This window comes from Myxine glutinosa, chromosome 2, assembly GCF_964187855.1.
Source record: "Myxine glutinosa chromosome 2, kmMyxGlut1.1, whole genome shotgun sequence".
Classification (NCBI taxonomy): Eukaryota; Metazoa; Chordata; class Myxini; order Myxiniformes; family Myxinidae; genus Myxine; species Myxine glutinosa.
Genome location: NC_136262.1, coordinates 51,707,991 through 51,723,730, shown reverse-complemented (window position 1 = coordinate 51,723,730; position 15,740 = coordinate 51,707,991). Strand labels below are relative to the sequence as shown.

General features: G+C 53.4%; 1 long non-coding RNA gene across 1 annotated transcript in view; it reads right to left on the bottom strand.

The window, feature by feature from the left end:
- The window catches only part of LOC144891030 (uncharacterized), a 34,990-nt gene extending 19,759 nt beyond the window's left edge, over positions 1–15,231 (bottom strand). The window contains exons 1-3 of the long non-coding RNA XR_013622664.1: positions 15,110–15,231; positions 7,938–8,177; positions 7,590–7,819 (exon numbers count right to left, since the gene is read on the bottom strand). This is a non-coding gene — a long non-coding RNA (uncharacterized LOC144891030). The remainder of the gene's footprint in view (positions 1–7,589; positions 7,820–7,937; positions 8,178–15,109) is intronic.
- Positions 15,232–15,740: the final 509 nt, after the last annotated feature.

Here is a 15,740-nt window from a genome sequence, read left to right as displayed (position 1 = left end):
CCTCCCTGGCACTTACCCCCTCTATGCCCACCTTGGCATCGGGCAACCTGGGTCCTCTCCTGGGATCCTCGGGCCCCACTCACACTACAACTAACTGGCTCCCAGAGCCTACCTGCGGCCTCACCTGGCCAACAAACTACCAGTGGCACAGTGCCTCAATAACCACACGCACTAAGTAAGCCACACGCCCAGCCATTCCACCGACTCATGCACCCTACAAAACACTTCTTGCTACTACCCGCACCACAGGTGTCAATATCCATACAATTTACCTACGCCCTCTACCTGGCTTTACACTACCCACCCCGGGCTTCCGTGAATGGGTTCCACTCCCCCCATTCACTCCTTTGCACCATGCATTCCGCACCTTTTATTCCACACCAAGCATTCCACACCAATTATCTTGCACACCACTTTTCTCACACACCTCAACACAATACCATTTATTTTTCACACACAATGCATCATCAAACACACAGCATCATCTACCTAACTGATTTCCCCTAAAACTCGTGCTTCCCCGTCATCCCTTTGCACTATGCACTTCCTTTTTTTAAATCAACCACCTAAACTGTCTACGTCCCCTCTATAGTTCAGGTGTCACAACTTAAATCTCAGTCTCTAAGGTCTTCTAGTTCCCTAACATTATCCTAGCCCTCCCTCGGCTAGCTTCGGTGCCCCATGGAGGTGACCATTGCTGGCCCCTCCATGGGCCTAACATTGCCATACCTCTAAACGAATGCTCATGGGCCCCCCCCGTGGGAGGAATGGTTACACTACCGTTCCCCCACGTGGGGTACATTACTCTTCACAGTCCTCTAAACTATGAGCTCCCATTCATGGAGGTACATTGTCACAGCTCGGCCTTGAAGGGCTGAGCAATCCATGCGGGTGGTTGGTCGCCTGCATAGGGTGTCCGTCCGGCATTTTCGATCCAAGGGGGGAGGGATCGATGGGCCCAGGTGCCGGGCTCCATCCCTGAGCGGGGCCTCGTGGTCCCATGCACGATGACCCAGCCGACAACGGTCGAAGCACCACACCCAACAAGGTGCGCGGCTCCGATAACTCCTACCTCCCCTTGAACCCGGCCGATCGGCCTTGCCGCTATACGGCACCAACCATACCGTGCAGGTGCCGAAGGCACGAATCGTGCATGCCGGTCCTTGTGAGACCGACGCCGCACCGATCCCCTCCGGTCCCTGATGCACACAACTCACCAGGGGCTTACGTACGCTACCCATCCCGCTAGGCGCTACCCCGGTCAGTGTCGATGCTTGAGCCGCGTCCTCACCACGCGCGACCCACTCCACACTCGCACACCCAGGCGCCCACGTGCCTCCCACACACTCCGTTCTCGCACACTCCGGTGCACACTCTTTTCCTGCACACTCCGTTGCACACTTTTCCTCTACACACTCGCCCATTACACACTCCGGTGCACACTCCTCCCACACACACTCCGGTGTGCACTCCTCCACACACTCTGGTGTGCACTCTCACTCACACTCCGCTATCGCACACTCCGGTGCACACCACCCAGGCGCACTCGCACCTTTCACACACTCCGGTATCGCACACTCCGGTGCACACCCTTTTTCTGCACACTCCGGTGTCGCAAACTCCGGCACACATTCTTCCGAAACACACTCTCGCTCCACGCACTCGGCCCTCGCACACTCCGGTGCACACTCTTGCTCCTCGCATGCACACTCTTGCTACCACTCTCACTCGTACACCGCACAATGGGCCCATCATAAACGCCCGGGTCTCGCCTCTCTCCCAAGCGCACCCAGCACCCGTTCGCACCAAAGACATTCGCGCCATTTTCACTCACTTCGGGGCCCTCCTTCTCCGCCAGCACCTGCAAACTTTTTATTGAGTTAGCAAGCCCGGCATCACGGTGCAAACACGAACTTTGCGCGGATTCCATCACCTTCTCCCGTGATTTATTTTCTTTCTCCCGTCTCTTCAGCCCCAATTGTTTCTTCTTTTTCCCGGGTTATCTCCTCTAACTCGATGATCGTCGGCGCCCCCGCAATTTTCTTTTCCAACTCAGCCTTCGCCGGCGCCCCCAAAATTTTATTTTCCAATTTGACGATCGTCGGCTCTTCTTCAGCCCGTGTCGCTACCCCCATAGCCCCAGTCAATTTGGCTGTCCTCTGCTCTAGCTCGCTCCCCATGCGTTATCTGCACCGCTCCACCTCATCGCGTACCACCGCAACCTTCCCTCTCAACCTGCGCCCAATGTCCTCCCCCATATTTTCTGTCCCTTTATGATGCTGCCCTCATTTTTTCCATTTCACACCTGGATTCTTTTATTTCGTCTCCCAATTTTTCCATTTGACCACCCATTTTGTTTTCCAACCCCTCCTTCATTTCTCTCATCGGCTTTCCCAATCGCTCACCCTGAGCCTTCATATCGTCGTTTTGGGCATTCATTTGATTAGCCAATCGATCCCCCTCCATTTTCATGGATGCCTGTATTTGAGCTAAGAGTAGTTCGATGCTAATCCCGGCTTGCACAGCGGGCCCGGCTTCCGCCGCCACTTGTGAGGCGCCGCCATTTTCTTCGCCAACAGCCGCATCCTCTTCAATTTCCTCTTCTTCTACCAACCCTTCCTATTGGTCCTGGGTCACTAGTTCTTCTTCTACTACCCCCACCGGCATTTGACCACCTTGGCCAGCCATCGTATGAATTTAATTTTGATTTTACAAACTAAATTTCATCCACTCGTAATTTTGAGCACATGAAGCACACTCTAGGTCCAATTATCCCACTCCTGACGCCAATTTGTTGCGGATCTCCCGAAGCCCGTCGACGTACAGAGGGGGGGTTAAGCCCCTTTTCCCCCTCGGGTCTTCGTGTCCACGAGGCCAAGTCGCCACTCCCGCAGCGAGCGTGGAAAAGGGTATCGGGTCGATCCCACATGTACCTTTGGTACCCACGCTGCCACGAAAACGGGGACCAGACCTCACACAAGCCACGCTAATCGAGTCCGCCGAGCGGTTTGCGTATCACGTGACTCGTGCCGTTACTTTTATTGAACCCGATTCGAGCGGTTTTGTTCATGCGATGCTAAGCCAATAGTGAAAGGACGGGAACGATCAAATAAGAGGAAGAACACGGGTTTATTTACTATGTACAGGGCGAAGAGACACAGAGCAGGCACTTAAGCAGTCTTAACTTATATCCAGACAAAGGGCTCACTCACTCACACAGGGAAAAAGGAGGAAGAACAAGTTCGCGTGCCAAACACGCCTTGCCGTCGGTCGCTCCCGGACAGCTCGCCGGGCCTGGCCCTCTGGTGTTCACGGCATGTATGCAGGGAGCCCAGGTAGGAGGGTCATCGGCATAGGTGGCTCCGGGATGGATAGTCTCCACAAGCGCGATTAATACAGCCGCAGAGCGCAGGGCACAGGGCACGGAGAATATTCGTGTACCGCGGCTATAACAAGCAATTCAATTCAAGCACTCCGACTCGTTCAGGGGCTGGGCGACTCTGACGCGTTCTGCTCGATTCTCTCCGATTCTGTCTCTGACCGATTCCCTGCTTGTTCGGGGTAAATCTCATGCTGGGGGCTCGGGGCAGGGTTTTATATGGCCCCTCCCCGGCCTTACCAGAATGTTCCATGCCCCTCCTCTCGTTGCCGTGGTGAGCCACTCCCCTCAAGCTCTGATTGGCGGCTCGCTGCTTACCGGCCACTCCCCCTGCAGCTCCTCCCTTTGGCCTTGCCAGACTTGTTCCAGGCCGAGCACATGGCATTCTAGCCCAATTGAGGCCTACTCACTGGCCTGGTCAATGCAAAACTAAACACAGGAAAGGAGACTACGCTTACATTTACTAAGAGATAACTGAACTACAGCGAGACTACATGTTGTGGTGCGTCTACCTACGAGGGGGGTTATCCTTTATTCACAAAACCACAACAATATATATATATATATATATATATATATATATATATATATATATACATACATATATATACTGAAACGCAAAAGAAACTTACCACCTTTGAAACCTTTAAATATCAACAATAACTGCGTGTAGTAAATGTGTGAACTTATTTGTGGACAATAGTGTCCTCACTGTCAGACAAAACGGTCACGGATGGTCACTTGAACCTTCAATGGTCACTTCATAGCACAGCTGTTGAACAGCCGTTTTGACTGTCAGTGATTAGCCAAGGGGTACGGGATGATTTTAATGAGCTGCACATGATGTCTTGATATTGGCTTTAAAAAGGCCAGTGCAAAATGGACGTTTAAATCAACATGCCACGATTGTCAAGGGATCAATGGCAGCGTGCCCTGGGCATGCTGCAAGGCGGACTGAGCTACCGTGAGGTGGCACGTCGCCTTGGCTGTTCACACTAGACGATATCGGCCCTGGTGGACAGAGACACCCTCCACAACTCTGCAGATGACAGACCTCGATCAGGGAGGCCAAGAGTCACCACTGCAAGGCAGGACAGGCAGATGGTCCGAAGTCACCTGCGGGATCGATTCCATCCAGCATCCCGCACTGCGGCAGAAACACCGAGGCATGCAAACCCACGGATCTCCAATGATACTGCACGAAGACGACTGCATGACTATGGTCTGACTGCCAGAAGACCATACAGAGGCCCCGTGATGACGGCTGCCCATCGCCGCAACCGACAGAGATCGTGCCAGCAGCATCAGCGGTGGACCTTGGCGTAGTGGAACGAGGTCGCTTTCAGCGATGAGTCAAGGTTCTGTGTGGACAGTCCTGATGGGCGTGAGCGTGTCTGGAGAAGAACTGGTGAGCGATATGCCGATTGTTGCGTGTGTCAAGCCAACAGGTGGGGTGGCCCAAGTGTGATGGTGTGGGCCGCCATATCAGGCCGGTACAGGACGCCACTGGTGGTTGTGGATGGGAATCTTAATGCCCAGCGGTATGTGGATAACATCCTGCGACCTCATCTGCTGCCATTCCTGCTAGACCACCCAGAACTGAGAAACTTTCAGCATAACAACGCTCGTCCCCATGCTGCTTGCTTTACCACTGCATTTCTCCAAGGCGAGAACATCAACACCATGCAGTGGCCTGCGCTCTCCCCTGACCTGAATCCCATAGAGCACCTGTGGGATGAGCTTGGGAGACGCGAAGTTGGCAGGGCCAGGACACGGGCAGAGCTGCTTCAGACATTGAGGACTGAGTGGGACAGAATCCAGCAGCAATCCATCCAAAGACTGGTAGGCAGTATATGCCAACGATGCACTGCCTGTATCCAAAACAATGGTGGCCACACACGCTATTGAAAGGGGACTGACATTGCACCCTGTGCTGTTCTGTACTGTAGAACAAACTGATGAGATGGTGTATCTTGGTCAAAAACTTGACATGTCATCAATAAAATGCCAATGCTTCAATTCGCAATTGTTGGTTTGTTTTATTTTGAACTGTTACAATTTTATTACATTTCAAACAAGTGGTAAGTTTATTTTGCTTTTGCGTTTTGCGCAGTGCGGGATGCTGGACGGAATCGATCTCGCAGGTGACTTCGGACCATCTTCCTGTCCTGCCTTGCAGTGGTGACTCTTGGCCTCCCTGATCGAGGTCTGTCATCTGCAGAGTTGTGGAGGGTGTCTCTGTCCACCAAGGCCGATATCGTCTAGTGTGAACAGCCAAGGCGACGTGCCACCTCACGGTAGCTCAGTCCGCCTTGCAGCATGCCCAGGGCACGCTGCCGTTGATCCCTTGACAATCATGGCATGTTGATTGAAATGCCCATTTTGCACTGGCCTTTTTAAAGCCAATATCAAGACATCACGTGCAGCTCATTAAAATCATCCCGTACCCCTTGGCTAATCACTGACAGTCAAAACGGCTGTTCAACAGCTGTGCTATGAAGTGACCATTGAAGGTTCAAGTGACCATCCGTGACCGTTTTGTCTGACAGTGAGGACACTATTGTCCACAAATAAGTTCACACATTTACTACACGCAGTGTTATTGTTGATATTTAAAGGTTTCAAAGGTGGTAAGTTTCTTTTGCGTTTCAGTATAGATATCAATTGAGGTTTATTAGGTTTCCTCTACATTTATTTATTTTATGCATGCATTTATTGTTTTTACATAAATTTTCTTTTAAATTTTTATTTCACAGTTTACAGTTATATAAATAACAATTTTCAAATGCTAGATGTCGATTGAGGTTTTTGTTTGTTTTTTACGTATGTGTTTACAGTTTTTTTAACGTAAATTTTCATTTACAGATGCCTTCCGACAGTTCTGGGATTTTCCCAGTGTACAGGCGTCGATGTCCATCGGCATGCCAAATTTAAGCTTTCTATGACACCAGGAAGGTACCGCACAGTAAGAACAGTTAATCAGTTGTTAGAAAGAGCTTTATATATATGATGATATCCATTTCAGTTTAATCTGCAGTTGGGAGTTAAAGCCACTGTACTTGGTTGTTGAGTCTTTTGGTATTGCAATGTGAGCCTCAACCAGAAAGAACAAAAGGTTTTTGGGGACTGATTGCATTCTGGTGAGGAAGGTTAAGGGGGCGTTGGGGGGGGGGGGGGGGGGGCTTAAGTTCTTAGGAACTTGAGTTTGAGCCCCTGTTGTGCCTTTAAACCAGGTGGGTTTACAGCCTGTCATCCTTCTGAGGTCAGCAAAATGAGCACTAGCCTACTGGAAACAGGGAACTGCATCATGAGGACAGCCATGCTCCCAGCAATGATGCAACCAGCAGCCACAGGCTGCATCCAAGATAATACTAAGGGAACAGGTCAACCAATCGCAATAGTTGAGAATGACGAACACGTTCATGACACTTTCGACCGCAGTCCGTCTATTCTGTTTTGGATGATGATCTTGACAATATTGACAGTAAAACTGTGAGAAATGTTCTTTCACAGGCAGTAAATTGCATCATTGTATCTTATTTCATTATTGTAATTATTATCGTTTGAATTTGGAACAGTAATTTGTGGACACCCTGTATATAATCTGTGAAATCACATCTCCCCAGAATGAAGAGAATATGAATGAATAAATGAATGATCGTTTTAAGGCCATTTTCCCCGCTAGAGCGGGGGTTAGCCTTGTGGGCCCCATGAGCTCATGGTTCCCTGTTTGAGGCAATGTTTTTTTTAGGGCCGGATGCCCTTCCTGACGCCAACCCTTGGTCGCCTCTTACGATGCGCAGGGATACGGTGTACCTATTCTAAATCGGGGTACACACCGTGATCATTCATCCCAGCAAGCTGGTACTCAATTTGCCGACCTCGGAAGGATTACAGGCTGAGTCAACCCGCCTGGTGTTAATTCAACGATCGACCGGGATTCAAACTCAGGTTCCTAGGATCCCAAGCCCGCACCCTAACCGCTAAGCCAACACCAGAAGAGAGCAATCAAATTATTGCTCAAAGAATATGCCTTGGCATTCAAGCATTAAACGTTATTGTGAAATGGGAGCTGGGATACCTCTTGCCTTTGCGATGACAAAAAGCTTAATCCTAACTCTGCTCTTGGGCCTTCGTGCTCTCAGACTTCACTCACGTGACTCATAAAATACCCATCAAAATGCTTCAAATTCATTTCATCGTCACCCACCTTTTCTTTTTTGCTTTTCTTGATCTTACAATATGTTTTTATTTCTTCTGCCACACATTTGATGGCCTTGTCGTTCTCCTCACAATTGTAAAATCCTTCAGAATCATAGAAGAAGCAATCAACAACAGCAAGGATGTTGTCGTGCCTCACGTGAGAATAGCTGTGTGGATCTTGCATCACATTTTGTTTTGGTTGGTGGTTCAACACAACTAGGATGATAGACGACTCATCTGTCAACAGCAGGGAAAGGTAAAACATCAAGAAGTTTCCCACAAAAAAATAAATAAAAGGAAATCACCAAATGAAATGTAGCTCATTGTTGAGTGGGCGAATGACATGCCCGCTCACCTGGATGTTCTCGTAGAGCTGCCTGGGTATCGGTGCCCACCCTTGTTGCATTCACACAAAGCAGGACGAGAGGTGGATGATATTTAGATTTGTGATCTTCCTCATTTATCTTCTTTACTTTGTGTCTTTTCTCTATTTTTTTCACAAACTCTTTCTCTGTTCCCAATGTGTTGCCATATGTTTCCAACCGAAAGCTCATGCTTCTTTGCGGGAGCTATGATTTGCCAGATGATGGTGGTCCTTTATAAACACACACACACACACACAAAAAAAATCAAACTCTGCTCAATCTACTTTGGTTGCTTAATTCTGGTGTTTCACAGGTCAGGCGAAGCATCAATGTATGCTTCATCTCTCCAAAGAACATTGATCTGGAGGATCCTGTCTGTGAGTACTGTTGTTAGTGGATGTTAAGGATCCCATGCTGTCTTTAAAGAAGAATAATCGAGTTATCTCCGGCACTCTGAACGAGTTTCAAATTCCTGCCCCTCCATTCTAGTGTCTTGCGGTGGAGTGGCAACCTATCCATATTCGGGTTTAGCCTCAAAGTATTTGTCGTCTTGACGTGACAGCTCCATTCAAGCTCCATCAAGAGTACATACGATATCTCCATTATTATTTCATCTTTATACTTATATGTGAGAAATTAAATAATGTTGGCGTTTCTCGTACTACTGTGAGTATCTCAGTCATATAACATTTTTAACTCTGCATATACACACTCAAGATGCAGTAAGGGTGAGATTATTCACATTACACTTAAATCCCACTGCACAGAAACACAAGGAGAAAAAGACATAAAATGTCATAGCCCTTGTGGTTTTATTAATTTTGCTGTATTGAGTTCAAGGCCGTCAGTCGGCCATTTTTGGTTGGATTAAAAAACAAAATATTCTGCATATGTATACTCTCATATATTGTCTATGTACCAAGTTTCAACAAAATCAGTCCATGTATGTCCCAGAAATGGTTGTGGCACATTTAAGTAACAAAATGGCCACCAGTCGGCCATATTGGATCTGATCTCAAGAACAAATGACGTTCCATAATTCGTTATCTGTTTGCCAAGTTTGAATAAGATCAGTCCATGTATGTCCGAGAAATGGTTGTGGCATGTTTAAGTAACAAAATGGCCACTGGTCGGCCATATTGGATCTGATCTCAAAAACAAATGACGTGCCATAATTCCTTATCTGTTTGTCAAGTTTGAATAAGATCAGTAAATGCATGTCCGAAGAATGGTTGAGGACGTGTTCAGTTCAACACTGAGTTTCTTACACCTAAAATGGCCGCCAGTTGGCCATCTTTGATCGCATCGCGAAACAAAATGATGTGCATATGTAAACCGTCATGTTGAAGGAACTGCGTGCGCTCCAACGCGAGTCGAAAGAATTGACGCGACCAAAGACGGAATTCGTCCGAGTTGCTTTATTGAAACAAAACAGCTCAGGTATTCTGACCAGTCCGTTTATCGGGCAGCAATATATATACACATTTATGTCGGGAAGTTTGCCCGGCAAAAGCTATACCGGGCATGCCCGGGTATCAAGGGCGAGCCTTGGAAAGGCGAGTCTGGACCTGCCCGGGCGTGTTTGGCTGCGGCCTGGCAAGTCGAGGCTGGGCGTGCCCGGGCGCTCTGGACGAGCACTGGAAAGGTGATAGCGGGCATGCCCGGACGCTCTGGGCGAGCCCTGGAAAGGCGATAGCGGGCATGCCCGGACGCTCTGGGCGAGCCCTGGAAAGGCGATAGCGGGCATGCCCGGATGCTCTGGGCGAGCCCTGGAAAGGCGAGAGCGGGCATGCCCGGGAAAGACGAGACCGGGCGTGCCCGGGAGGTTCGGGCGTGCCCGGGAACAGTGAGTCCGGGCATGCCCGGGAGAGGCGCGTCTGGCCGTGTTCTGGCCGGTGCAAGGCGATTGTGTGCATCCAGCGGTAACCGCTACACACGCCCCTCCAGAATCGACCTGCACCGGCAGGGTCAATTTAAGGGGGGTCCGGATGACCCGGCCGAAGCGACCCCTGGAGGGTCGTGGGGAGGGGTCCGACGTGGTGGTGGGTGGTCGAGTGGGGGGAACTGTGGACGGGGGGCGGCCTCGCCGCGGAGGAAGGGCCAACCGTGGTGGTCGGTCGACGTCCATGTGCGCCGGTTTGAGGCGGTCCACAGAAATCCGGTCCGGCCGGCCGCCGAAGTCGACGATGAAAGGCTTGTCGCCCCGTTGCAGGACCCGGAAGGGCCCGTCGTACGGCGGCCGGAGTGGCCCCCGGTGCGCGTCATGACGCACAAAGACGTACTCCGCTGTGCGAAGTGCCGGGGGGACGTAGGACTGGGGGCCACCGTGGCGGGACGTCGGCACGGGGGCAAATCGTCGGGCGGCCTCCTGGAGGTCCGAGCGCTGGCGAGCGGCGGACCAGGGACTGGTAGCGTCGGGCACGAATTCGCCCGGGACGCGGAGCGGCTGGCCGTAGACGAGCTCGGCGGCGGACGCCTGGAGGTCTTCCTTGGGGGCCGTGCGAAGGCCCAAAAGGACCCACGGCAGCCGGTCGGCCCAACCATCGTCCTGAAGGCCGGCCATGAGTGCGGCCTTCATGGAGCGGTGAAACCGCTCGCACAACCCATTGGCTTGGGGGTGGTAGGCCGTGGTGCGGTGCAGCGTGACCCCCAACGAACGGGCGACTGCACCCCAAAGCTCAGACGTGAACTGTGGGCCGCGGTCAGACGAGATGTCCGCTGGTGCGCCGAAGCGCGCGACCCAGGTGGCGATGAACACCTGCGCCACGTCGGCGGTGGTGGTGGAGGTGAGGGGCACGGCCTCCGGCCACCTGGTGGTCCTGTCCACCATGGTGAGCAGGTGGGTGAACCCCCGCGAGGGGGGCAGGGGACCCACCAGGTCCACGAGGACGTGGTCGAAACGCCGTTCAGGCACGGCGAAAGGTGCCAGCGGGGCCTGGGTGTGGCGGTGGACCTTGGCTCGCTGGCAGGCCGTGCAGGCGTTGGCCCAGTCGCGGATGTTTCGTCGAAGGCCGTGCCAGACGAAACGCGCCGACACCAGCTTCTGAGAAGCTTTCCGGCCCGGGTGAGAAAGGCCGTGGATGGAGGCGAAGATGCGGCGCTGCCAGGAAACGGGCACGATGGGGCGAGGCTGGCCCTGGGAGACGTCGCAGAGCAGGACGGTGCCCGCGAAGGGGATGTCGGCCAGGCGGAGGCCCGTGTCCACCGCGCGGAGTGCCTGCACCGAGGCGTTGGTGGTCTGGTCGGCCGCCATGAGCGCGAAGTCCACGCCGAGGTGGACCGCGTTCGCGCTGGCCCGCGAAAGGCAGTCGGCCACGGCGTTGTCTTTGCCGGCGACGTGCTGGATGTCCGTGGTGAACTCCGACACGGCGGAGAGGTGGCGCTGCTGGCGGGCCGACCACGGCTCCGTGACCTTAGCCATTGCGTAGACCAACGGCTTGTGGTCGACGAAAGCCGTGAACGGGCGGCCCTCCAGGAGGTGTCGGAAATGGCGAACGGCGAGGAATAGCCCGAGCAGCTCGCGGTCGAACGTGCTGTAGTTTAACTCGTTCGGCCGGAGTTGCCGGCTGAAAAAAGCGAGTGGCTGCCAAACCCCGTCCACCCATTGCTCATGGATGGCGCCCACCGCGTAGTTGGAGGCGTCCGTAGTGAGGGCGATGGGCGCGTTGAGCACCGGGTGAGCCAGCAGCGTTGCGTCGGCGAGGGCCCGTTTGGCGCTGGCGAAGGCCGCGTCCATGGCCGCGGACCAAACAATGTCATGCTTGGCCGGCTTGCCCCGGAGGGCCTCGTAAAGGGGCCGCATGAGCTGAGCAGCGCGGGGCACGAATCGGTGATAAAAATTCACCATGCCGAGGAACTCTTGGAGGGCCTTGATGGAACGGGGACGCGGGAACGTGGTGATGGCCTCGACCTTGGTCGGCAGCGGCACGGCCCCGGTCTTGGTGATGCGGTGGCCCAAAAAGTCAACGGTCGTCGCGCCGAAGTGGCATTTGACCAGGTTGACAATTAAGCCGTGCTCGCTGAGGCGACCGAACAGTGTTCGGAGGTGGAGGAGGTGCTTTAGCGCGGGACGTGCTGGCGACGAGGATGTCGTCCAGATAGACGAAAAGAAACGGCAGGTCGCGCAGCACGCCGTCCATCAAGCGCTGGAACGCCTGGGCCGCGTTCTTGAGGCCAAACGGCATCCGCAAAAATTCGAACAGGCCGAACGGCGTGATGACGGCCGTCTTCGGGACGTCGGCCGCCCGGACAGGTACCTGGTGGTAGCCCCCTATCAGGTCAATTTTCGAAAAGATGACCCGTCCCGCCAAACGGGCGGAAAAGTCCTGAATATGCGGGATCGGGTACCTGTCGGGGGTGGTAGCGTCATTGAGACGGCGGTAGTCGCCACACGGGCGCCACCCACCCCCCGGCTTTGGCACGATGTGCAGTGGCGAGGCCCACGCGCTATCGGAGCGCCGCATGATGCCGAGGTGCTCCAACGCGTCGAATTCGGCCTTCGCCACGGCGAGCTTGGCTGGGTCGAGGCGGTGGGCCCTGGCATAGACCGGCGGGCCCGTAGTGGCTATGTGGTGCTCAATCCCGTGCCGCACCGCAACGGCCGAAAACGTCAGCCGCGTGAGGGCCGGGAATTCCACGAGCAGGCGAGCGAACTCGTTCGTTGCCGGGAGGGCGCACGCCAGTTCGGTCGGCGCGGAGCTGCTCATTGTGCACGCCAGGGAGCTGAAGGTCTCGGCGTGGACAAGGCGACGTCGTTTGACGTCGACCAGCAGCCCGTGCGCGCAGAGGAAGTCGGCGCCCAGCAAAGCCACGGGGACGCTGGCGGTAACAAAAGTCCATTGAAAGCGCTGGCTGCCGAAGCAGAGGGTGATGACACGTGGGCCGAAAGTGTGTATGGCCGAGCCATTAGCAGTGACCAAAGAGGGGCCGCAAACTGCGTCCAGCCTGTCCTGCTCGGAGGTGGGTATGATGCTCAGTTGGGCGCCGGTGTCGCACAGGAAACGCCGCCCAGACACTTTGTCCCGAATAAACAGCAAGTTGCCCGAGTGGCCGGCGCTCATGGCTGGGAATGAACGCCGGCCCGGCCGTTTCCCGACCTGCCGAAAGTGCACGGGGGCCGGCACGTCCGAGCCTTGTGTCCGAACCTGGCGTGGTAATAACACCACGCCCGGTCAGGTGGAGGCCCCGGCCGTCGTGTCGGAAGCGGGCGGTGCGGCGTGACGGCCGCCAGTTGCACCGGCAGTTCGGCCTCCAACCGCGCAGGGCGCTCGGGCGTCGTGGGCGTCGCCTCGGACGGCGGCGGGCTCCAGGTAACCGCGCCGATGTGCTGGCCCGCCGAGGAGATCTTATCGGCTTCCCTGGCGAGGGCGCGGGAAACCGTGATCAACGTGCCAGCCAGGGCGAGGCGTACCGGGTGAGGCAGCTGGCGAAGGAACAGCTCGCGGAACAGAAAATCCGGAGAGTGCTCACCGAGCAACGAGAGCATATAGTCCATGCGCTCGGACGGGCGCGTGTCGCCGAGCTCGGGCAGGTCAAGCAGGCGCCGTGCGCATGCTGCCGGTGAGAGGGCGAAAGCGTCGAGGAGGAGTGTCTTCAGCGCGTCGTATTTGTCAGCAGCCGGCGGGTGCTGGAGGAGGCTCAAGGCGCGGGCCGCGGTGGCGGAACCGAGCACCGCCACAACATGGTGGAAGCGGGTGTCGTCCGCGGTGATGCCTCACAGGGCGAACTGAGAGTCCGCCTGAGCGAACCAAACAGCCGCGTGAGCCTCCCAGAAGGTAGGCAGTTTAAGCGTCACTGCCGTATCCATGTCGGTAGGTCACCAATGAAGGAACTGCGTGCGCTCCAACGCGAGTCGAAAGAATTGACGCGACCAAAGACGGAATTCGTCCGAGTTGCTTTATTGAAACAAAACAGATCAGGTATTCTGACCAGCCCGTTTATCGGGCAGCAATATATATACACATTTATGTCGGGAAGTTTGCCCGGCAAAAGCTATACCGGGCATGCACGAGTATCAAGGGCGAGCCTTGGAAAGGCGAGTCTGGACCTGCCCGGGCGTGTTTGGCTGCGGCCTGGCAAGTCGAGGCTGGGCGTGCCCGGGCGCTCTGGACGAGCACTGGAAAGGTGATAGCGGGCATGCCCGGACGCTCTGGGCGAGCCCTGGAAAGGCGATAGCGGGCATGCCCGGACGCTCTGGGCGAGCCCTGGAAAGGCGATAGCGGGCATGCCCGGACGCTCTGGGCGAGCCCTGGAAAGGCGAGAGCGGGCATGCCCGGGAAAGACGAGACCGGGCGTGCCCGGGAGGTTCGGGCGTGCCCGGGAACAGTGAGTCCGGGCATGCCCGGGAGAGGCGCGTCTGGCCGTGTTCTGGGCGGTGCAAGGCGATTGTGTGCATCCAGCAGTAACCGCTACAATGTGTTGGTTCTGTGCCAAGTATGAACAAAATCGGTCCATACATGTCCGAGATATGGTTGCGGACGTACGGACGGATGGGCGAGACCCAATCCATAAGAGCCCCCGTTTCGGACTCAGTCCAAGGGCCAAAGAACCTCACAAGTGCAGTCACAATAAACAGTATGTTAGCGTTCGTACCTAAAGTCCATTCACATGAAACATACAAACTATACCGGGTAAATTTGTTTACAGTGCAGAAACTTCTGCACAGACAGCAGTCACACTCTGAGATAGCAAGCAGTACAACTTTGAGTCCAGAACCTCCACGAAGGCCAGACATTTTGTTACACGCAGTCTCGGCAGGAATTTGGAATTTGTTCAGGATGCCGGAGATAACCCACACTTCGCGAAGGACACCATGGGATCCTTAACATCCACCAACTAATACCGGCAGATGGGATGCCAGCTTAACGTCCATCGAGCAACGGCACACACATTGAGGCCTCAACCCGCCTGCGAAACACCGGGATGACAATTAAAAAACCCAGGCTAGATTTAGCTCAGAGACAAGTGTGCATACCTCCAGCCTATCCTGCCAATCGAACATAGTATATGTACAATATAAATACGAATCTCCGAGCAATGTAAGATATAGAATGACAATGCGAGGAAAACACCACATTCCAAATCTGTTGACACTAAGTTGACGCTGAAACTATTAGGCTTATTCAGCATTCCCGATCAAGGCCGCACATCTCAGCACACTCACCAGAAGGTATATCACAACTTATCACGCTCAAAATGAAACCTATATTTGAATGTTTCCAAAGAAAAAGCAGCCAATGTATCAACACATCAGAAGAAGTTCAAATTCCAGATAACCACTCCCATCAACTTTTAGTTCCTCAAACTCAACCTGCCCAACCAGTATGTTTCCATTTTTGCATGCTTCACAATAACCAGCTATTTAATAAGATTACTTTCTTTTCAACTCTTTACAACTTTACAACTTTACTTTACAACTTTACTTTACAACTTTACTTTACAACTTTACTTTACAACTTTACTTCACAACTTTACAAACTTTCTTAGGTCATTACATTTACAAATATCATGACATTGTCATCACAGGGTAACCAAGTGGCATTAAAAGTATATACAAGTAAAAAAAATAATCCAAAAACCTCCAAAACCTTTTGGAGGAATCCCCTTTTGGAGAAGTTGACTGCGCATCCCTCTAATCTAAGCTATGCTGTCCCTTTATTGTAACTTGAGATAGGCATTAATGCTGAACGCGTCACAATATGCGCTTTAAAATAGCTTTCAGGACCACTAGATGGCGGTGTTTATCAAGAATCGGAAACTTTGTCGACATTTAATTGGCTCACTGGAACAGTGGA